Consider the following 25,465-nt stretch of genomic DNA (forward strand, 5'->3'; position numbering starts at 1 on the left):
AAGTGACTGAACAGATGTCTGCGCAGACGGCCCCCCACCGCAAAAGCCGGAGCGTTCCTCTTATGTGAAAGGATTCCCCTCCATATATCACTTTTCAAATCTGTGCAAAAGGCCAAGCGATTGCCCATACGCAGCAAGTTCCGGGGACAGACATAACCTGCACCTATATGGGACCGCTTCATAAACACAGCGGCCGTGGACTGAGGAGTGAATCAATACTATTTACAGCGGTCGCTGCTGACCAAAACGCATCTTACACACACAGTATGGAAAGCAGAGGAGACTGTAGACATTGAGCTTCAATATAATGGTATAAAAAAAGTATAAAATTAGAAGTTTACCAGCGTGACGCTGAACCCGCGCAGGTCTATCGTGATCTGTGCTGACAAAAGTAGACTTGGCAGTACCACAGAATCAAGACCGCTGTGGCCCGCGACTGGTTAGATTACTTCAGCGGGCTGTCATCAGAAAGACAACCAATTGAGAGCTGCTCAAGTCATTGAACCGCTGCTTCCAATCACAGGCTGCAGTGGTCCCGATGCTGGGGAAACAGTGTCAGCTTTTTGTGCAATCGCAGACCACAGAATGGCCTGCGGAGGATTGATGTGGTTGTTGGCAGGCGAGTATCATGTATGGTTATTTTTGCCTAGCTGCAAGCCACCGGTGAACTTTTCAAACTGCCTAGACACTCCCAACTAAGGCTACATGTGCTCATTAAGACGACAAGCTGTGTTAGCAAGTTACAAAAGTTGTCTCAAACATATGTAACCCATCCACAGATGTATGATCGCCATCAGACCCCTGGGCACCCCCACACACGCTAGGATGGGAACGAATGGGTACATCCCAAAATTCTCTGGGTGACTGAAGCAGTAGCAGCCAGGTGTAACCACTGATCACTTTACATATAGTATGAAAGCAGCAGTGTGCATGTACGAGCACCACTGCCATGAACAGTGACGGACGGCGCAGGGGTCAGGGATGTACTCTACCAAATGATTCACCAAGGACAGTCCTGTGTACAGTACAGACCAAAAGTTTGGACACACCATCTCAAAGAGTTTTCTTTATTTTCATGACTATGAAAATTGTAGATTCACTCTGAAGGCATCAAAACTATGAATTAACACATGTGGAATTATATAATTAACAAAACAGTGTGAAACAACTGGAAATATGTCTTATATTCTAGGTTCTTCAAAGTAGCCACCTTTTGCATTGATTACTGCTTTGCACAATCTTGGCATTCTCTTGATGAGCTTCAAGAGGTAGTCACCGGAAATGGTCTTCCAACAGTCTTGAAGGAGTTCCCAGAGATGCTTAGCACTTGTTGGCCCTTTTGCCTTCACTCTGCGGTCCAGCTCACCCCAAACCATCTCGATTGGGTTCAGGTCTGGTGACTGTGGAGGCCAGGTCATCTGGCGTAGCACCCCATCACTCTCCTTCTTGGTCAAATAGCCCTTACACAGCCTGGAGGTGTGTTTGGGGTCATTGACCTGTTGAAAAATAAATGATGGTCCAACTAAACGCAAACCAGATGGAATAGCATGCCGCTGCAAGATGCTGTGGTAGCCATGCTGGTTCAGTATGCCTTCAATTTTGAATAAATCCCCAACAGTTTCACCAGCAAAGCACCCCCACACCATCACACCACCTCCTCCATGCTTCACGGTGGGAACCAGGCATGTAGAATCCATCTGTTCACCTTTTCTGCGTGGCACAAAGACACGGTGGTTGGAACCAAAGATCTAAAATTTGGACTCGTCAGACCAAAGCACAGATTTCCACTGGTCTAATGTCCATTCCTTGTGTTCTTTAGCCCAAACAAGTGTCTTCTGCTTGTTGCCTGTGCTTAGCAGTAGTTTCCTAGCAGCTATTTTACCATGAAGGCCTGCTGCACAAAGTCTCCTCTTAACAGTTGTTGTAGAGATGTGTGTGCTGCTAGAACTCTGTGTGGCACTGACCTGGTCTCTAATCTGAGCTGCTGTTAACCTGCGATTTCTGAGGCTGGTGACTTGGATGAACTTATCCTCCGCAGCAGAGGTGACACTTGGTCTTCCTTTCCTGGGGCGGTCCTCATGTGAGCCAGTTTCTTTATAGCGCTTGCTTGTTTTTGCCACTGCACTTGGGGACACTTTCAAAGTTTTCCCAATTTTTCAGACTGACTGCCCTTCATTTCTTAAAGTAATGATGGCCACTCGTTTTTCTTTACTTAGCTGCTTTTTTCTTGCCATAATACAAATTCTAACAGTCAATTCAGTAGGACTATCACCTGTGTATCCACCAGACTTCTGCACAACACAACTCAACTGATGGTCCCAACCCCATTTATAAGGCAAGAAATCCCACTTATTAAACCTGACAGGGCACACCTGTGAAGTGATAACCATTTCCGGTGACTAACTCTTGAAGCTCATCAAGAGAATGCCAAGAGTGTGGAAAGCAGTAATCAAAGAAAAAGGTGGCTACTTTGAAGAACCTAGAATATAAGACATATTTTCAGTTGTTTCACACTTTTTTGTTAATTCTATAATTCCACATCTGTTAATTCATAGTTTTGATGCCTTCAGAGTGAATCTGCAATTTTCATAGTCATGAAAATAAAGAAAACTCTTTGAGAAGGTGTCTCCAAACTTTTGGTCTGTACTGTATATCAGTGGTCATATCATGTAACCTCGGCATAGACTTTACTGGTGATTGATTCTCTGAAGGAGGAGGAGAAAAAAAATTATGGTAATCTGGAAGAAAGTGTCGCTGTACAGACTATCTAAGACCCCAAAAACTAATGTTAATCCACCATTACTACTGCCTGGTGTGCAGTGGGTTGCCGGAGTAGAGGGCCATACTTTTATCTTAGGTGTAATTCTCCTGTAATGTAACCAATCTGTACATGGCACATCCTCCTTCTTACATGATACTATGGCTGCTTATATCCACAAATGCTGCACAATCCAGGAAAACAAGCGGCAGCCGGAAGGAAAGACGACACTTGGGAGTTTCTAGCTACGCAGGAACTCTTTATATAAGCCAAGAGGTTAATGTGATGGCGTGAAAATAAAGAACAATTCTTTTACAGGCTGCTTTACTGGTCCCCAAGCTGATTGTGACCTTATTGCTTTTTCCCCCATTTATAAGATAATTCCCCTATATCCCACTGTGACCTTTCGCCACTGAATGGATGTAAGAGATCTTTGGAATACAAGCCTGCAAGCGGTGAAGCGGTGGTGTGGGGAGCGCTCAGGGTTTCCCGTGCGATTCTCACGTATCCTTTTCACAGCAGCGTCTCAGTAACGTGTCCTGCAGTCAGGGGGAGATTCTTGGCCCATGCTGTAATGTCTTCATGTTACATATGGTATAGAATCTCCATACACACCTGTTTACATACAGAAGTGTACCTACAGCTACAACATATCTCCATTCATGAGAAGGTGTGTGACGTTACAACACAAAGCACTGTGCAAAAGTTTTAGGCAGGTGTGTGTGTGTGTGTGTGTGTGTGGGGGGGGGGAGAGAATGCTTTCACATCAGAAGGGTTTATTTACTTTATATTTGGTTTGATAAACAAACAAAACTCTAAATCAAATCCGTAATTGGCGCGGCCGCCCTTTGTCGGTAAAACAGCATCGGTTTTAGGTACAAGTGGACAAAATGGATTTCAGTTTCTCTTTTTTAGTAACTTTTCATTGATAACTGAAAGTCATTTTGCAAGAGTTTTAGGCAGGTGTGGGGGACACCGTCCCGCATACACGCCTCTTGGCCCCCTTTCGGGTGATCATGTGCTTTCTAAATTCTTAGCACCATGTTTATGAGTTAAAGTGGACCGAGCCCGTCCACTTATAATGGAGTAGGGGCGTCCGACACACTCTCCCTTCCGACTGTCATTTGAGTTCAAAACTCCCGACGTTTCAATCCTTTTTTTCCCCTCCCTGAAAATCAGCTCCTTATTGAATTCATGCACGCTCAGCCAATCTGAGTGTTCAGGTGAATGAGGGAATCGTGAGGCACTTGACAGCTAGTACAGGCCTGTTATGGCTAAACCCTTCTACCCTAGTATGGGCTAATGATTGTGCTGCAACTGACATTAAGTTGTTAAAAAATAAAAATCTGATCGCACGCGACTGCTCCACCGTTGATCTAGGAACAGCACTACAGAAAGTGTAAGGTTAGCTGCAGCCCTCAAGAGTGTCAGAAACTTTGACCCTGCAGAACTGCTGACAGCGCTAGATAGCAGTATTAATAGGAAAATGACGTGGATTCTGGAGCGTGCTGCTGATTTAGAAAGAGCTCTGAAGGGGGTTTTTAAGACTTAGGCCAGGATCACATGCGAGTAATATGGTCGAACCTTGCATGTTAATACCCGGCACTCAGCTCCATGTATTGCTATACGGCCACACGCTCCGCTCCTGAGTGCCGGCGGCAGTGCCGGGTATTAGGCTGAGTGGAGACGTACTTTTTGACCCTGCGGATTTTTCTGTGCAGAATAGAAGAAATCCGCAGGTCAAATGACCTGCATTTTTCCTGCGGATTTCTTCGATTTTTAATGCGGATTTCCCCCTGCGGATTTGAAGACTGGGGAGGTGGAAAACCGCACAAAAGTAGTAACATGCTGCGGATTTTGTACCGCGGAAAAATCCGCAGCGTCTGCACAGCGGTTTTTTTTTCATTGCTTTCAATGCTACTGTACATCACAATGCGGATATCGAACGTTTCTGCGCGGTAAAATCGCTGCGGATCCGCATCGTGTGCACACAGCCTTAACATGCGAGACTCTGCCGTATTCCTCACATGTGTGATCCCGGCCTTAAAGGGAATCTGTCAGCAAGACATCAGCCCTCAAACTAATTGTATGAGCATAAAGCTCTTTTAAAGACAAGTCCAGCCATTCCATTACATGGCCCAGTCCGGTCCTCCATTACTGAGAACATCATCGTTTGAATTTATATTCAAATAACAGTGTAGATCTGAAGCCTCTGTCACTCCAGCTCTATTCCCCGCCCAGCACCAGACCGGCTTCTCCCTATCCCAGCTGACCAACAGGCCTTTCTTAAAGTATGTACTCAGTGAGAGACCCACCAGGGATCGATGCAGGGATAAGCCCACTGGGGACCTGCCTTTGCCTAATGAGCCAAGAGACCATCCCCACTTTTTAAGTAGCTTTACTCAAATGCCGCAGCGTTTCAGGTAAAATACTGGGCTGCAATCAGCAGTGTCAGAATCATGCTGCCAATGGTTCAGACAGCATAAGTCTGATGACCAGTTTCCTTTAATATTGCCCTAGGAGCGGTTCCAGGAGTGGCACGGGCAACAAGAAAACTTCCATTTCTTTTACTTAAGCGGCTACAAAAAAAAAAATAAAATACAAGATTGAACATTCCAGACCCCTTAGCCTAGTGTGGTCAACCTTTTAATGATAAAGGGAAACAAACACCTTTTTTTGCTATTAAACTTTCCCCAATGTCAGGTTAGTGATGCACATCACATCATTGTGACTTTCCTATGGAGAATAATTGAAATCAAATTGTAATTTAAATGCTCACTAATTATTAGTTTCATTAAGCCCAACCACAGAAGAGTCCCCCCCCCCTTTAATTTTTGGCTCCTACTTGCAAATTAAAGGGCCCTTTATTCACAGCAGCTGGTGAGATGTTGCCTGGAAAGGTAACAAGACAACCCCCAGAAGGAAATGGCTACAGATAAGACAATTATGCTGCTTATCCTTCTGCAGCTCTGCCAGTGTCCTAATAACTACTAGTAGCATACGGCGCACAGGTGGCACAGATAGTCAGCTCATCCAGGATGGCACATCCATGTAGTAGGAGAAGAAAGGTTTGCCATACCTTCAAGCACAGGCCTGCAAGTCTGGCACTCACCAGAAATCAGCAGAATTTGCAGATCTGATATCGGTGCCATTAGAGATGAGAGCAGGCTCATACTGAGGACATGACAGACAAGGGTCTTAAGACACCACAGTGATCATCAACCAGGATAGCTGTTCGGTGATGGTTTAGTTACCCCCATGGAGGGCCGCACCAACCTTTAACAGGACTGATAGCAGATTAGGCCCATAAATGAAATCCTCAGAGCCAACGTCAGATGTAATCAGGGCTGTGGAGTCGGAGTTAGTTTTGGTTGGAGTCGGAGTCGGTAGAAATGTACCGACTCCAGCTTTAAAAAAAAATGTATTAATATTTCATAATTGAACTTTCATATGAATTTTATAAATGTTACTCAAATATATATGTTCTATCAAACTATGAACAACAGTGATAAGCAGTTCTGCTGGAGATAGAGACATTTCTTACTTCTTGTGTGTCACTGTTCTCCACTGCCCTTATCTAATCTTATACTTGGTTAACCTCATGCTGCCCCAACCCCCCTACTTACAATGTATGAAACTGAAAGTGAAAATGTGTTGCAAATTCTTAGTAGTAAAGCTCCTCCTCTAGACTAGATCATACTAGGTGTGCGTCTTCCAAGCATCTCACAGCTGCCTGCTACTCAGAAGAGGAAGACTGTAAGAAGTATTATCCTTTCAACAAACTTTGCATCAGTTAACTGTGAGTACATGAGGAATAATAACAGTATTACTGACCACTATATCAGTTGTACGACCTGGCAATAATTTTGTACAATTGTTTTTAGGAAAAACAATTGTCATTTGGATTGTGAATGCAGAATTAAAAACCTGAGAATGTCAAAGAAGCATCACATTAAATCAGCTGTATTTGAACATTTCACCATCACTCAAGATAGAAAATATTATGTCTGTCAGTGTATGACAAATGATCCAGACGAAAACAAATGCTGTGAAGCCAAGATGAGTGCATATTCAGGCAAAGATAAAAATGCTCCTACCAGAGCTTCTAATCTAAAGAGACATTTGCAGCGCTTTCATCCAGAAGTACTGAAAGCAGTGGATGAGAAAGACTGCATCCAAACCAATGAACCAGTGCCCAGCTCTTCCAGCCAAACAAAGGAGCAGAGAACTTTGCACGCAGCCATCAGTTGCAAGATATTTTGTCAGTGACAAAGTTACTGTGACAATGACAGTAGATACATTTAAAAAACAGATCATAGAGCTTGTTGTAAAGGATAGTGTGCCCATTATTTTCACGACCAGCTTTTATGTGTCTGAATGGGGAAATGGCCCGCAAGCTTGGTGTTTCTCTGGAGAGAGAGAGTATTAGAAAATTAGTAATCGAAGAAGCTTTTAAACAAAAGGAAGAACTTAAAAAAACTCTCAAGGGACGCTTTCTGTTTCTTAAAATGGATGCCTGCACACGTCACAGAGTGAACTATTTTGCCATCAATGTCCGATTTGTTTGTGACAAAAATGAAATAGTTACCAAGACATTGGCAGTAAGAGACACCAAAGCTCATCACACCAGTGAGTTTCTCCAGGTCTTGGTGGAAAAGGTTCTGCAAGACTATGAACTTAAAAAAGAGCAAGTTCTTTCTGTCGTAACTGACAATGCTTCAAATATGATAAGTACTATTAAGCTAATGAATGAGAGTAATGATGGTGACCAGCAGCTAGAAGAACATTCTGGGTCCACAGACACAGAAATGTTTGAAATAGAGGAACACAGTATTGTAACTGAGGAGCAAACTGAAGTTGCTTCAGATGAACAGCAACATGATAGTTTAGATGATCTTGTTGAAACTGTGTCAATATGTTCTTTCATTCATCACATGCGCTGTGTTGTGCATACGCTACAGCTGGCTATAAGAGACAGTCTGCAAGAAGGACATGCTGCTGCACTGATTGGCAAGGTGAGAAAATTGGCTACTGTTGCCAGAACCCCTAAAGTTGACTCAATTTTGAAAAGACGTGCTGGAAAAGGGGCAATTATTGATCAAGCCACACGATGGGACAGTACTTACTTAATGATTCAGCGCTTGGTTGAACTGAAAACCTTTCTTGTAGACATGGCTAACCCTCAACTGACGCTAAATGAAAGTCAGTGGAATCAGGTGACTGAGCTGGAAAAATTGCTAGAGCACCCATTTACAGTGACTAAAAAATTACAAGCAGAGGACTTAACCTCCAAGTATTTTCTTAAAGGAGTGGAAGAACCTGATGTTTCGCCTGTCCCAAAGAGGAGGGTTAATTGCAAGTGGCATTGCTTCATCAATGAAACGGAGAGAGGAGCTACTATTACAAAATAACATTCTTTTGGCAGCTGTTTATGTAGACCCAATGCATCGGATTCTTCTAGATGATCAACAGCTAAGTAAAGGAAAAGAAGCTCTGTTTGAAATAGCAGTAAGGATGAAAGGGTTGCAGAACAGTCAGGAGGAACAAGAAGAATTTGGTCGTCCTGCCACATCTTCACCCTCATCATCAACTGATGAAGAATTTAATTTCGAAAAATATTTGGATCACAAGGACCGTGCAAAGCGTTCCCGCATAGAAGAGTCATCCCCATCAAGGAACACAGCCAGTACATTTCAGCAGAATTTTTCATGTGCACTAAAAGAAATTGAGAAATTTGACCGTTCATCAAAAATAACAGTGCAACAAGCGATTCCTCTGTATCCTGACATTGTCAGAGATGTTGCCCGAGTGGTTACTGCTTTGCCACCAACACAAGTTAGTGTAGAGAGGTTGTTCTCTGCTCTCAAAATAATTAGATCAGATTTGAGGGCATCCATGAAGGAGGATCTGACAGAGGCAATACTTTTTCTGAGGACAAATTTATAGATTTCTTCTTATTAACTGCATAAAAGCGTTTATTGCATATTTACTTACAGTTTATAAAAGTTTATAAAAGTTATTTGCTATATTCTAATTGTATTCTAATAAATGTAGTTTTTGCTCTAAGGCTGTGTGCACACGCTGCGGAAAAGGTGCGGATTCATCCGCGCGGATTTTGTACAATCCGCAGGTGAAACCGCAGGTCAAAAGACCTGCGGTTTTACCTGCGGATTGCTCTGCGGTTTTTCATCTCCTCAATGGAGGAGATGGCAAACCGCAGGAGAATCCGCAGAAAGAATTGACATGTCAATTCTTTCTGCGGATTGAAAACCGCAGATAATCCGCGCGGAAAATTCCGCACCGTCTGCACTGCGGTTTTTGATTCCCATAGGGAATCATTGTACTGTACACCGCAGCAGAAACTGCTGCGGGTCCGCAGCGGCCAAAACCGCTGCGGAACCGCAGCAAAATCCGCAGCGTGTGCACACAGCCTAAGTGGTCTGATTACTTATATGATGGTGAGAAACTGAATAAGCACGATGTTTAATATTTTACAACAGTAAATTTGTTGTTATGAATTGGCCATTTATGAAGGAGTCGGAGCCGGAGTCGGAGCCTGATAAAATCCAGGAGTCGGAGTCGCAACTGTGGCTTACCGACTCCACAGCCCTGGATGTAATAGTGAGCTCTGGGATCATCCTAGTGTAAGACATTGCTTAAGACATAGACAAGACAGACATACCGATAAGGCCTCTTTCACACTTCCGTTTTTGACCATCAGTCAAAATCCGCCAGGTTTTGAAAAAAAACGGATCCGCCATTTTTTTGAGGATCAGTTTTTTTCCCCATTGAGTTGCATTACTGGCGGATCTTGACGGATGGCCATCCGTTGGATCCGTTTTTGTGAGGATCCGCCACATTTTTTGCGTCCGCCGGCATGCCTGGACGGACCTTGCAACGTTTTTTTTGTTGTTGGATCCGCATTTTCCATTGCGCATGCCCGGAGAAAGGAAGTCAGGGAGAAAATTAACCCTGAAATCCTTTCTGGCAGATGAAACAAAACTCTCTCTCTCTCGCCAGCGGTTCCTTTAAAATTCTTCAGTCTGCGGATCCGTCAAAAAACGGATCCTGTTGCATCCGTTCACATCAGTTAGGAACGGATCCGCTTTTCCGCCTTTTTGGCGGATTTTAACTGACACAAAAAACTGAAGTGTGAAAGAGGCCTAAGGAATCTAGATTGTGAGCCCCATCGGGGACAGCGATGATAATTTTTGAAAACTGTAAATCGCTCCAGAATATGTTGGCGCTGTAAAAATAAAAAGATTATTGCTTGGCCTCACATGGCCTGAGTTTGCAGGCAGTTTCTAAATTATGAAAGCAGAGATTTATTCAGATCTGGTGAACATGAGGACCAGATAATTACAATGAAGAACCTCTGGGATATTATCAGTGCGTCAGACGCCGCCAAGCAGTGCTGCAGACTGTTCAGGGGCTCAATGACACTTTTTTCCAGGTCAGTGGAGATCCCCCAGGACACCATCCCAAAGTCTTCTGGGACAAGCCCAGACTGTCAAGAAAGCCTGCAAACACATGGCGGCCATACACCGTACAGTCACATTATGAGCTGCCATGATAACGCTCAGACAAATTCCATCGGCCAGTGGGTTTACTTTTAATTTTCAGAGTTAATTAGACTCCAGGCTTGGAGTTTGCTCGTGATTTTGGCTTCCACTGCCTGCCGATTCAGCATTTTGTTCCCAAATGACAATTTATAATAGTAGCATTTCAGACAGAATCATCTGCGCACTGCAGTATTCTGCTCTGCCCTCAACAGGGCAAAGCAGAGCGCCTGCGCCGGAGCCACGACAGGCAGCAAAGAAGAGGACGGCATCGTATGAAGATGGGAGGCGCCGGACCGGACCACGACACCCATCGGACAAGACCGCCCCCCCCAGGTGAGTATAATCTAAATAGCCTTTCACACATAGCGAGATCGCTAGCGATATCGCGAAAGAGTCACCGATTTTGTGACACAACAGTGATATCACTAGCGATCTCGCTTTGTGTGACACATACCTGTGACCGCCCCCCCCCCCACTGGATATCGCTGATCGCGCTGGAACGGCCTGGGCCATATTTCAATCGTTGGCATCCCGCTGGCAAAGACTAGTGACGCGTGGACGCAGGCGGAAGACGTCATCATCGCTGCGGTGTGACAGGTAAGGCTACTTTCACATTAGCGTTTTTTAGCGCAGTGCTTCGTGCGCAATAGAAACGCATGCAAAAAACGCATCATGCGTTTTGCATGCGTTTGCATTTTTTAGGCCATGTTAAATCTTAAAACGTATGCGATTTTAAATGCAGGACATGCGCACGCCTGCGTTTCCCATAGACACTAATGCGTTATTTTGTTGCATTCCGTGCGCATGCTTTTTTTGACACAGTTGGACGGACCCAAAAATGCAACAGGTTGCGTGGGGGGCGCCTAGGCGCACACTACAAAAAACGCATGTGCACGAAAACGTATACGAACGTGTGCAAACGCTAGACCATGCGCCTGCCATGTTAAACATAGGGGCGCATGGACGCGCACGATGAGCTGCGCTAAAAAACGCTAATGTGAAACCAGCCATAGAGCGAATGCCGACGGATCGCTTATCGCTGGTGAGATCTGCCCGTTTGGCAGCTCACTAGCGACCATGTAGCGATGCACCAGCGATCCTGTCCAGGTCATATCGTTGTCCGGATCACTGGTGCATCGCCAAATGTAACGGGACCCTAACTTGTTTTTCTTATCTTTCAGGTTGCATGGGGGGGGGGGGCTTATCTACAGCATTACAGAATGCTGTAGATAAGCCCCTGATGTCGGCGCCGGCAGCTCATAGTCGAAAAAATGCCCTGTGTTTAAAGGTAACCTGTCAATCATTCCAGCTGAATAAAAGTCAGTGATAAGCGGTCATAGAGGAGCGCTTAGGAAGCAACCCAGGGGCAGACAAAAATGTCAGGTCTCCACCGCAGCTCCAGCCAAAAACCTCCAATGGAGGATAGGAGCAATGAGAAAATGGAAACGGTCTTAGGAGCGCAGGAAAGAGACTCAGACAAGAGATGGGGTTAAACCACAACGCGTTTCGACGGAGGATCCGTCTTCATCAGGTGGAAGTTTTCACCTGATGAAGACGGATCCTCCGTCGAAACGCGTTGTGGTTTAACCCCATCTCTTGTCTGAGTCTCTTTCCTGCGCTCCTAAGACCGTTTCCATTTTCTCATTAATCATTCCAGCTGGACGCAGATGGGGCAGCATGAATTACAGCCTGGTTTCCCAGTGTCAGATGGATGTTCTGCAGCAGTTCAGAGCAGAACAAAGTAGTAAAGAGTATGATAAGCCGCAGAGAGTTATATGGAGAGCGCTGGACAGCGGAGCACTTAATTCTTAGTTGTAGGGATTGGTTGGGGGTGCGGAGAATCTCTGAACCTGAACCCCACCCATCAAGTTTGCTTTATCTACAGATTATAACTAAAATGGTCACATCTGACAGAACTGCAGACATACAGGCAATGGGGGAAGACATCTGACAGTTCCCTATCCCAGCCCACAAATGCTTTGCTCGGCTGAGCATTCATGCGTTTTCAATGGGGAGAGATGACACCTCCGGCAGCGGCTTAAGGGGGTTTTACAAATAGCGATATCGCTATGTGAGATACTTACCTCCGACCGGCTCCCCCGCTGTCCATCGCTGATCGCTCGAGAATGTCCGGCTCCATTTCTCGTCGGGAGCTTCCAGCTGGCGTCGACGAGCGACGCGTGGAGGCGGGTGGGAGGACGTCAGGATCGCTGTGTGTGAAAGGTGAGTATCGTGTGCTGCATCGCTGTTGCATCACTGTGATGTCTGCCTGTGTGACAGCTCACTAGCAATCATTTAGCGATGCACCAGCGATCCTGACCGGGTCGGATTGCTAAATGTAAAGGGGCCTTTAGCTCACCGGAAAACAAAAGGATCAGACATTGAGATCTCAACTGCCCCATCATCCATCTTTTCAGTTTTCATCTAAGGTGGTAGGGCTGGGAGCCTCGTATCTGACGATCAGCTGGTACTGTCAACTTTCATCTGTCTAGGGGATCTGAAGATTGCCAGATTTTACAACACACAAGGGCAGGGGGCAATTGAAAGGGACAGATCTTGTCATACGTGGAGATCCTGAAGCTTGTCCATCTGCTGCTCACATGGAGTCTTGTTTGTGTAGGGAAATGCGAGCTGGCTGACCTTGGTATTATCCTGGCAGTGTAAACGCTGGAGGAAGCGGCAGAGCCCGGGCCTTGGGATGTTTACCGGCTTCCATTCATACACAGAGGTGTGCAAGATAACAATTGCCACCGCTAATTATTTCCTGGCACACTGCCATAATGACAAACATGGCCTATTCCACAGGCCTTTTTCCATTCTGTTTCTAGACATTCTAGTGCTAATCTGAGCAATCCGGGAAACCCATCACATCTGAGCGTCGGGAATAACTAACCAGGAGTGTGAGTTGGAGGCCGTTCATCTCTGGGGCGTCCTCTACGCCGGTGCTCCCCAGCCGATAGCAGCTCTGAGTACAATAATCCTCTCATCGCACCAGGGATGGCAAGTTACTGAAACAAAGCCTTAATAAAACACCACATCTAATAGTGGTCACTACTTTCAGCCATCTTAACATCACTACGCACGGCCGGCTCAGGTGAGCGTGTACTCCGTAGTAAGACCCTACCACACTCCTAAATTGGCAGTGTATTGCTTCAAGAACATTCAGCAGTGGATATTCAACATATTAATACTTTCCTCCAACAACGGCCATTAGGGGACAATCGGCTGGTCCGGGCAAAATCAGATTAGTATGCTATATACATTTACTCGGCCAGTTTTTGTGTGAAAATCCTAAAAATAAGATGTGTGGACATCCTACTAACAGTCCTTTTTTGCTTAGCACCTAGCTATTTTATTTTTGCACAGTGTATGTATTAAAATTCATATGTACCGTTGCCTTCTTTTCCCAGCATAGTCCCGAGCAACTCCGACTATGACTGCAGATCTCTCGCTAGCCGGCTCCAATCGTCTCGATGGAAGTCCATCAGCGTCTCGAGGACAGCCTCAGACTTGCATGGAGAGTGACTTTTGGTCTGAAGGAGGAAGTGATTTGTAAATCTTAATATATGCACTGTGCAGGGGTAGACCATCTATAAACGCCAGATGGACCCATCCCATTAAAAAGCGGCTGAAGAGAGAACAGGTTGGGGAACACTGCTTTATGTTCGTAATGCAATGGGGCAGATTTATCAGCACCGTCACTCTTGAAAACTAAGTAGAACCTAATTACTATGGGTAAATGCTTTGCTTTAATAAACCTACACTCATGTCAAGTCAGTGGAGGTCTGACACCCTCACTGAATTTGCTGTGCGCGGCTCTGTAGTTCCCATCTACACTGAATGATGCTGCAATGTTGCTCTCCATTCATTAACTACTGGACACAGCAACAGAATATTAGCTGATCAGCAGGGAATACTGGTGCCCCCCACCCCAATTAGAATAGCGACCCCTCCAGAGGGCAGGTCATCAATATCTTGGGACTGGACAACCCCTTTAATGTCACATCTCGTTTTAGAGTGACAAAAGGTGAGAAACGTGATGGGTCTTGCTAAGATAAAGGAGATATTTACAATGGGAAGTTTATAGAAAAGTCAAATTTGAAGATTTTTGTGACTTAACGTCGTAAACCTGATGAGACTACCTGGCATCTTAATTTCTGGTGCATCCTCAGAACAGAGGATCAATATTAAAATTAGCATGGGTGCCGAGAGTCTTACCCCCAAAAATCAGCTGCTTCATAAGACGAGCGTCACATCCGCTCCGTGGATTTCCAGGACTGTTCCGAATCCTTAGTTCTGCCTGGATTGGCATGATTGCTCAGGTCCATTGAATGCCGTGCAGTACCAATCGTAGGTATGGAAGGGGCCGGGTATATAAGGAAGAGGACTCAACTCTGGGACCACCACCGATTAATATTCACGGTCTATTTTCAAGCAAGTGTTCGATACTTGGATAAGCCCTTTAAATTATGAATCCATATAGGGTTTCATTAAAGGGATTGTCTACTACTTGACAACCATTTATTAATGGGCTCAAGGAGTGACTATTTTTTTTTGTTTTTATACGCTGTTGCCAGACCGGCTTCGCTTATGTGTACTCTGATCCCAGCAGACTAGAGGAGGAGGAAGTACAAGGTCCAGCAGGGGCATCACGTAAGCGCTGCAACCAATCAGTGCTCACATTTGCTTTTTCTCCAACACAGACCATGTTCCTTCTGACCTGAGGGGAATGAAGCTTAGGGCCCAGCAAGGTACTGGAGTATCAATTTCTCGCTTCTCTAGACCCATTACTAAAGGGGTTGTTAAGTGTTGCACAATCACACTTTATTTTTTTTTTATACTATATTAAGAGGTTTACAAAAATTTTTTTAATTTAATCTTTATCATCTTAAATATACCAGGAAACCGCAGCCAGCTCTAGCAGAGGCTACATAATGAGGTGCAGGTCTGCGGGTTACTGCAGGGCACAAACATGTTTATCTGCAAGTTTACACAAGGCAGCAAAATGTACAATTATACTGCAAAGTGGTGAACCGCCTATTATGGTAAGAGGTGATATGCCCTAGAGGCCAGCGCACAGCCGTCCCAATCACAAAACCTGTCCATATTACACTCATTCAAGGGCTCTGGATGTGGGAAATACCAGGATTAAAAAGTGAGGGCATGACAAAAAGAGACAACTATTCGCAGTCAATATGTAATAAAGTCCCATTAGAAATACAAAATGTTAGATGGAATCTGTCACCAGATTTTTGCTCTGTAATAGGAGCACCATGACATTGTGGAAGACAGCCTGAAACCACATAACGAAGCCCAGTAAGTGACATCACTACCATCAATGTTTTACGAGCAGGACAAGTGGACTCGTGCCTCCTAGTCCCACCACTCCACCAGCACTGATAAATGTTGTATAGTGACAAAGCTGCTTAACAGATCTACAGCAGAGAAAATTGATATTGTATCCTAACTGCTGCACCCAGTAAACTAGGATACATCGCTGGAATCAGGGTCTCCATCCCTACATTATGATTAAATAGTTAAATGGAATCTGTCATCAGGTTTTTAAGTCACTGGAGTGCTGTCCCCACGTCAACGCTAAGCTGCCTGTATATAACAGTAGGAGCATTGGGCCTTCAAGCAGCAAAAAGCTTTGTGATCTCCTTAATGGAACATTGAGCTGCTTTCAAATGGGTGGACATAAAAGCTAATAGCCACCATACAAGACAGAGGGGGAGCCATCATGTATTGCCACCTTGGCTGGTAAATTTTATTTCTATAGCACCAACATATTACATTTTAGAAGGACAGTAAACACAATTCAGATAGCAAAGAGGAGTGAGGGCCCTGCTCACAAGCTTAGAATCCTGGAGACTGCGGCCAACAGGAGGATTGTCTTCTACTTTAGCAAACTATCCGCAGGGGTAGTGGCTCATTAAGAAAATTCTTAACACTAGAAAACCCACTGCTCCAAAAGTCTCTGGTAGGGATGTCATCTCATCCGATCCCAGTAGTCTGACCGCTGAGGTCACAGAATCAGGCGTCTGGCGGTAGCAGAAGTGACTCCATCCTGATGGATGGTGCAGTGCGGGGTTCTAGTAACAAATGATCGTTATGTGGCTTTCATAGCTATCCCTAAGCTACGTTGTGGGCAACCTTGTTAAACAGCTTAAAGGCATATTCCCAATTCAGTCATTCATGTGCGATACAGGAATATCCATCCTCTGCATTGGTGACCGTGTGCCGTATGCTGCCATCTCTGGAACTTCAATACAAATAAAGGAGTTCAGAAGAAGCCCATCAGGACAAAAAAAAATGGATTAAACATTACAGAAATTTTAACACCCCTAGGAGTGTTCACACAGTGCTTTACTCCTTTTTCTGATTGCGCATTCTAGGGCTTCTTCATGTGGACGGGGAGGGCCTGTAGCTATGGAGGGTGGGGTTGTTGCTATAGAGGGCATGTTTGGAGTAGAGTAGGAGGTTACGACTAGTTCTCATTTCAATGCCATAACACGCCCCCCCCCCCCCCCTTGAACGTCCAGTTCAGAATATCTAGAAAACCGTGCAAACTAGTGACAGAAAGTAAATTACTTATTGTCATAATTCTGCAGCCCAGATATGTACTGAGATTATGTGAAAAGCCCGAACAACCCCTTTAATGCAACAGGTTCCATATTATCCTACCACTGCATCTCCAGGTAAAGGGTCTTCTGCAAGTCTACGTTTACCTGACCAACACGATTACATGGTGCACTCACTGACTAGATAGATTACATCTCCGTACACATCAGCCAGACGACCAGCGGGGCCATTGGATCTGGCAGGCTTTCCTCATTATCAGCATAGGACTCAGTCATGTGCATGGTAGATTTGCCATCTCAGACATTTAGAGACCATATCTGATTAGGTACTGTTGGTTGCTTGATAACTAAATGACAGGAACACTCCTAATAGGCTACTTCACATTGGCTAGGGCTATGCACACTGGAGCCTTACACCGCCACAGGTGCTGATCAGTGGTACTACAGGTCTCAGCATTTACCTTTGCAGCTGTGATAGAACTTCCTATAGAGGTAAAGATGCTCAACAGGAAGGGTGCCCATGGCCCGCTCGTGCCCGGCAAGGGTGCCCACGGCCCGCTCGTGCCCGGCAATCTGTCTCCCAGGTGAACCTTTATCTGCTTTGCTATTACATCTCTATTCCAGTGCACATCAGTATATTACAGTATACACAATGCAAAAAGAGGAACTTTAGCTTTATATTTCCATAATCTCATGAGCATTTAATCCAACCTTCCTCACTGCGGTCTGTGTGCCGTGACCAGGAACCGAAAACTTCATTCTTAATGACTAGTGGGTGGTCTGAGGAGTGATCAGACATTATTCACCCATTCTGGGGTGATTGAGTGCATTTACTGACCATACATTTCAGTAGGCCAACATTTCGGATTTTAAAATCATGTTTTCAAGCTGGTGTTATAAAGTATTCTAATTTACTGATATAATGACTTTTGGGTTTTCATTGGCTGTAAGCCATAACCATCAACATTAACTGAAATAAACACGTGAAATAGATCACGGTTTGTAATGACTCTATATAATATAGGAGTTTCACTTTTTGTATTGAAGAACTGAAGTAAATTAACTTTTTGATTATATTCTAATTTTGTGAGCTGCACCTGTATATTCACGCACATCGGGAAGTTTACGCTTTACCAGTCAGCACAAAACTGGGGATGGGTCCACTGCTCCATTACCAGCTTAGCATGATGGGACGGGCTAAAAAGTTTGAACAGAACAGGAATGAATAAAAAATAAATTGACTTAATAGGTAGAATAGGTTTCCTGGGCATTTTAGATATGGATTATATGTAGATTGCAAAGACATGCACACATTCCATATACACAGATGGATTTTATATCCTCGCACGGAGGTGGAGAACGAACATGGATACATGTTCATTCCCCTATAATCAGCATATTTTAATATAAGTTGGAGTATATTATATTCTCTGTGCTTGTAATTCGTGCAGATTCCAAGGAAACAAGTACAGGCAATGCAATATACACCTGTGTATATGGGATATGTATTCATTACACTATAAAATGCACATATTTCATGTTACAGTACTTTCCCATCTAACAAGAAGGGAATATCCATTCATTTATATGGAATGTGTATTTGTTCTTTTTTTAACTACAATTAATCCATGTTCATTTGATGTTTAAAATACCCAAAAAATTTTTTACTTTGATATTTTTGGACCAATAAACTATGCTTAGGCTAGTTTCATACTAGCGTATTTTCCATGCAGCACAAGGCGCCGCTAAGCCCCGCCCCCTGCTGGCTCCCTGCCCGCCCCATCCGGTCATCGCCGCCTACTATCGCACATGGCCGCATGCGATCTCCGCACCCTATCTTTAGCATAGGGTGCGCTGGCCGTGCGCTAGTAGGATTTTAGCGTGCGCTCCGCACTTTTGAAGGTGCGCCCGTGTGCGATAGTAGGCGACGATGACTGGATGGGGCAGGCAGGGATGCGGCAGGGGGCGGGGCTTAGTGGCGCCGTGCGCTGCATGGAAAGTACGCTAGTGTGAAACTAGCCTTACTGTTATATATTGCTTTAATATGTAGTAGTTCCTAAGGGGAAGCACGCAGTGTGGGGTGCAGCACGCAAGCATCAAGAAAACGGCAGTTATCCATGGCAAGGAATTAACATTCATCTTCTCTCTTCACACAGGTAATCAACTGTTCCACCCTGCATGTATTCACTCCATTCACTGTTAGCAAGCAGCCTGAATGGTACAACTCCCCACCTTTGCTGGCTGTCATTTCTGCTGCAATATATCCAAATGGTAATCAACTGACCCACCCTGCATGTATTCACTCCATTCACTGTTAGCAAGCAGCCTGAATGGTACAAGTCCATACTTCTGCTTGCTGTCTGTCTTCTGCTGCTTTACCAGTTTGCAACATATTTTAATGTGCCTGCTAAAGCTTTGGTATAATTCATTTGCTGCACTGTATTTAACACTTACTGCTTTATATCAGTGACTGGGGCCTCTCTAGATCTTATCAGGTGGAAGGTGCTATAGCATATAGATGCAGCCTGGTCTAGTGCCCTTGATCATCTAACCACCCCCTGGTGTGCTGGCCCCAGCTGCCAAATTATCCCAAACCAGCTCCCACAATCCCTCTCTCCTGACCCTGTAGTGTGGCCTATATATGTAGTAGTTTCTAAGGGGAAGCACACAATGTGGGGTGCAGCACCTAAGCATTCCATAAGCAAAGTATCAAGAAAACGGCAGTTATCCATGCCAGTTAATCAGGGCAGGAGTCAGGTAACCCACACTTTGCTTTCCCCTTTAACCATGCTTTATTTCTATCCTCCTGTGCTTCCTTGCCATCCACATTCACCACCCCATCACGACTCATACACATCAACCCCTCTATACTTCCCTCTCCCATGTACAGCTCCCATGCACTCTTCACCTTCCTGAGAAACCTCAGCCCATCTTGCCCAAACACATCACAGAAAAAAAACTACTTACAATTCCAACAACTATTTGCTCTTTATCTTCTTACTGCTACTGATTTCAGGGGACATCTCACCCAACCCTGGTCCACCATCCCCCAACCTCAATCCCTACCCTATCTCATATCCAAACCAAAATAATCTTATTAATATTACCTGCACTCCCTCATCTCCATCTTTTAATTGTGCCCTCTGGAATCCACGGTCTGTTTGTAACAAGCTTCCTTTCCTCCACAACTACTTTCTGAACAAGTCTCTTAATCTGTTGGCCCTCATTGAAACCTGGATTCAGGATTCTGACACTGACTCTCCTGCTGCCATTTCCTTTGGTGGCTTACAATTCTCTCATTCCCCGAGACACACAACCAGACATGGTGGTGGAGTCGGCATACTCCTGTCCCCACAATGCACTTTCCAGGTCATTCCCCCAGTTCCATCACTCATATTCCCTTCTTTTGAGGCCCACACCATCAGGCTCCTCCATCCCCTCTCCCTCAGAGTAGTGGTCATATATCGGCCCCCAGGCTCACCCACTTCCTTGACCACTTTTCAGCCTGGCTGCCGCACTTCTTGTCCTCGGAACTACCAAATCTTATCCTGGGAGACTTCAACATCCCCATTAACAGCCCTACTTCCACATCTGCATCCCAGCTTCTATCACTAACCACCTCTCGAGGCCTCTTGCAGCTTTCAACCTCTGAGACACACAAGGACGGTAACACCCTTGATCTGGTCTTTGTCCAGCTCTGTTCAATATCCCATCTAAATAACTCACCACTTCCACTCTCTGACCACAACATGTTCTCCTTCACGCTCACAAATCCTCATAAATTCTCGCCCACCCCAGCTCACTCCTACCTACCAGACAGTCAGAAGTCTACAAGTCATTAACCCTCAGACACTTTCTGACTCCCTATACTCACTGTCCCCAATCTCCTCTTTTTCCTGTTCTGATCTGGCTGTTCATCACTATGACACTCTTACAAGTACCCTTGACCAAGTAGCTCCCCTCACCTTCAGAACCTCCAAGCACAGAGTAAAACAGCCCTGGCTCACATCGCAAACTCAACTTCTCCAGCGATGCTCTAGAAGTGCTGAACACCTATGGAGAAAAACCCGAACACCAGAAGACTTCATCAATTTCAAATTTATGTTAAGAGCCTATAACGCTGCCCTTCACCTCGCCAAACAGACCTACTTCACCACCGTGATCTCACTAGCCAACAACCCCAAGAAACTTTTTGACACCTTTCACTCCGTCCTCAGGCAGAAAGCACAAGCCCCTATCACAGATATTTGTGCTGATGACCTGGCCTCCCACTTTACAGAAAAAATAGAGAATTTCCGTCAGGAAATCTGCTCCCAACCACCGAGTGCTGTGACTCCCATCCCTTCCTGCATCTCCCCTGGCTCACTTTCCACATTTGATCCCATCACAGAAGTCTCCAGACTCCTCTCGTCCGACCCCATTCCCTCACATCTCCTCCAGTCGTCACAACTCACCTAACTGCAATCTTTAATCTCTCCCTCTCCTCGGGCATATTCCCATCCTCCTTCAAACACGCCATCGTTACTCCATTACTAAAGAAACCCGCTCTCGACCCATCCTGCACAAACTACAGACCAGTCTCCAATCTCCCCTTCATCTCTAAACTTTTGGAGCGCTTAGTTTACTCCCATATTACCCGTTACCTCTCCACTCACTTCCAGACCCATCACAGTCCGGCTTCCGTCCCTACATTCGACTGAAAGTGTACTCAAAGTGACCAATGACCTGACAGCAAAACGTAATGGTGACCACTCTGCTCATTCTTCTCGACCTATATGCAGCTTTCGACACTGTCGACCACCATCTCCTACTCTCTAGGCTCCAGTCACTAGGCATTAAGGACACTGCTCTTTCCTGGTTCTCTTCCTATCCTTCTGACAGCTCCTACAGTGTTTTGTTCTCTGGCTTCACGTCATCTCCTCTTCCTCTCGCTGTCGGGGTACCTCAGGGCTTAGTCCTTGGCCCTCTCTCTTCTCTCTCTACACAGCCCCAATTGAACAGACCATCAGCAGATTTGGCTTTCAGTATCATCTTTATGCTGATGACAACTATATATGTCATTCCCTGACCTTATCCCCGCTATACTACAGAAGGCCAGTGACTGTCTGTCCGCAGTCTCCAACATCATGTCGGCTCTCTATTTGAAACTCAACCTCTCCAAAACTGAACAACTTCTGCTCCTGCCGCCTACTAACCTCCCTAAATCTGACATTTCCCTCTCCATGGGAGGCACCACAATAACACCCCGGCAGCAGACGCGCCGTCTGGGTGTTATGTTTGACACCAATCTGTTTTGAATGGGTCACCGAGGAGGATAGCAGGCCCAGGCTAAGCCACAGAAAACCAGAGAGGTTGGTAGCTAAGCGGATTGCAGACCCCTGATCCTATCCACACAACTAGCAGTAGCTGTGGAGCGTACCTACAATGCCCTAGACGCCTCGGCACAGCCGGAGAGCTAACTCAGCCTAAAGCAAGAAAGGGGAAATCTAAACTGCCCCTGAGCAGACTCCAAAGGAATAGATAGCCCCCAAACATATATTGTCGGTGAGACAAGATGAAAACACAAACGCAGGCAGGAAAATAGACTGAGCAAATGATGGGGCCCACACTGACTGGACAGGGAAGGAAAGACACGGTCTGCAATCGCGCAAAAAACCCTGCAAAAAGTTCAACACGTCTGATGCACAAAAAACACTGAAGTCGCACGACTTCGCCCACACTATATCAGCACTCTGGTATATTCTGAAAGCAAAGCAAAAAGAGACCAATATAACAAAGGACAAAACAAACTGGCACAAGCAGTAACATATGGGCGGTGATTCAGCACAGCTCCAGCCGGACCTGGCTGACCCACAAAAACCAGAGATAGACAAAACCAGATCAAATGCAAACAGAATAGCAAATGAACCACTTAGCTGAACCATGCAGGGACAGAGCTGGAGACATCAGACCTCAGAAGGCACAGAAAGAAAATCACCAGCAGGGATAGAGGGAGCCAGCTGTCTTAAATCCCAATTTGAAACCCCAGATCTCCAATCGTCCTCATCATTATCAGGTGGCAAGCCTCTGTCAATCAAATCAGCTCCACTACCTCCAGTAACCACCAGAGGGAGCCCAGAAAGAGAAAGCGCAACCCCTCTGTCAATCTGACCAGTTCCACTACCTTCAGTAATCGCCAGAGGGAAGCCAGAGAGAATTCACAACACCAATCTCTCCTTCACATCCCATATACAATCTCTTGCCTGCTCTTGCCACTTACATCTAAAGAACATCTCTAAAAATCCACCCTTTTCTCACCATGGAAACAAAAACCCTCACTGTAGCATTGATCCACTCCCGCCTGGATTACTGCAACACTATTAATTGGCCTCCCCATTACTCGACTATCCCCTCTCCAGTCCATACGTAATGCAGCAGCCAAGGTCATCTATCTGGTTAATCGGTACTCGGACACGTCCGCTCTTCGCCAGTCCTTACATTGGCTGCCCATTCATTATAGGATCCAACTCAAAGTACTTGTTCTCACTCACAAAGCTCTCCACAGTGCGGCACCCCCCTACATCTCCTCCCTCATTTCTGTCTATCGGCCTAACCGCCCGCTGCGCTCTGCAAATGACTTTCGACTAACCCCTGCACTAATCCGTACCTCCCACTCATGACTCCAAGACTTCTCCCACGCTGCGCCAATCGTCTGGAATGCTCTACCCCAAGAAATTAGGACTAGCCACAATTTGCATAGTTTCAGGCGCTCCCTCAAAACACATTTGTTCAGAGCGGCCCTATCACGTTCACTAATCAAAGTCATTCTATGTGTAAGTGTGCATGTGTAGCCCATTCAATATCTCCATCCATCCCTCACTCCCTCAAGATGGCTGGACCATCATTGTAAATTCACCATTGTAAATACACACCTGTACTTTGTATCTCCCCCACCTCATTGTAGATTGTAAGCTCTCACGAGCAGGGGCGGCTTATTTTGCTTTATTGTATTGTTACATATGACTTATGTTTGGAACGGTTAAACTGTAAAGCGCTGCGGAATATGTTGGCGCTATATAAAGATTATTATTAATACATTTCATGATTGACTGGTGTCTGTAGAATAATCTTGCTAACCAGTTTCCTTAAAGAGATTTTCCACTACTATGACAACCCCTAAATGTTTGGCCCTAATAAAGCCTACACTCACCTCCCGCGCTGGCACCGTTCCCACGTTGTCGGCACTTGATCTCACCAGGACTCTGGGGCTGTTGTGACAAGTGATCCCGGCAGCCAATCAGCGCTGGCGTCACTGTCCCCACCGGCGGACGTTTTGTACAAGAAGAGGCCGAAAGATCAGATGGACATCCTCTTCATATTCAAAACATAATAATAAATTTTATTTCTATAGCACCGACATATTCCGCAGCACTTTACATTTCAGAGGGGACTTGTACAGACAATAGATATTACAGCATAACAATAATCGCATAGATTATAACAAATACCAAGAGGAATGAGGGCCCTGCTCGCAAACTTACAGTCTATGAGGAAAGAGGTAGACACGAAAGGTGGGTGGTAACAGTTGCCCTGATTGTATGGACCAGCCATAATGTTAAGTGTGTAACAGTACAGATGCCGAGGGCTAATGGATGCATAAAGCATGTGGGAACATGATGCGGGGAACCAGGTTATGTTAAAACTTTTGGCTGTGCCACACAGGGATAGATTAGGTTAATGTGTTGAGGCGATAGGCCAATCTGAATAAGTGCGTTTTCAGGGCACGCTTAAAATTGTGGGGATTGGGGACTAATCGTATTGACCTGGGAAGTGCATTCCAAAGAATTGGCGCAGCACGTGTAAAGTCTTGGAGACGGGAGTGGGAGGTTCTGATTATTGAGGATGCTAACCTCAGGTCATCAGCAGAACGGAGGGCGCGGGTAGGGTGGTATACTGAAACAAGGGAGGCGATGTAGGGTGGTGCTGAGCCATGGAGGGCTTTGTGGGTGAGGGTAATAAGACATCCAAATGCGGGGATGGTGACACCAGCGCTAATTGTCTGCCGGGATCACAACAACCGCGTGAGTGCTAAGACCGCGAGCGCAGACATTGCTGGAACGGCACCGACACGGGTGGAGAGTATGGGCTTTATCGCCCTTAAACGTTTACATCAAGATCGGGTTGGTCCTAGTATCTGACAACCACTTTAACAGAGACCCTCGATGCTCCACCAGGATCGTGTGCTTTAAATGCTGCAGTCAGACTGACAGCGCCATTTAAAAGGGTGTCTCAACAGGATTTTGCATCGATGCTATTTAAATCGGGGATGTAGAGTCTGTTTCAGTATAAAATAGACAGACTGCCAAGAAAAAAAAAATTGGGTACAGTACAGTCATGGCCAAAAGTTTAGAGAATGACACAAATATTAATTTTTAAAGTCTACTGCTTCATATTTTCTAATGGCAATTTGCATATACTCCAGAATGTTATAAAGAGTGATCAGCTTAACAGCAATTACTTGAAAGTCAATATTTGCCTAGAAAATGAACTTTATCCCCCAAAACACATTTCAACATCATTGCAGC

At 45.3% G+C, this 25,465-nt stretch overlaps 1 protein-coding gene across 2 annotated transcripts in view; it reads right to left on the reverse strand.

Moving 5' to 3' along the window:
• PPP3R1 (protein phosphatase 3 regulatory subunit B, alpha) overlaps positions 1 to 25,465 on the reverse strand; it is a 129,160-nt gene that overhangs the window by 37,968 nt on the left and 65,727 nt on the right. The gene's annotated exons all lie outside the window — the stretch shown is intronic.

This window comes from Dendrobates tinctorius, unplaced genomic scaffold (genome assembly GCF_039654945.1).
Source record: "Dendrobates tinctorius isolate UK_male_01 unplaced genomic scaffold, ASM3965494v1 ptg000203l, whole genome shotgun sequence".
NCBI classification, from domain to species: domain Eukaryota; kingdom Metazoa; phylum Chordata; class Amphibia; order Anura; family Dendrobatidae; genus Dendrobates; species Dendrobates tinctorius.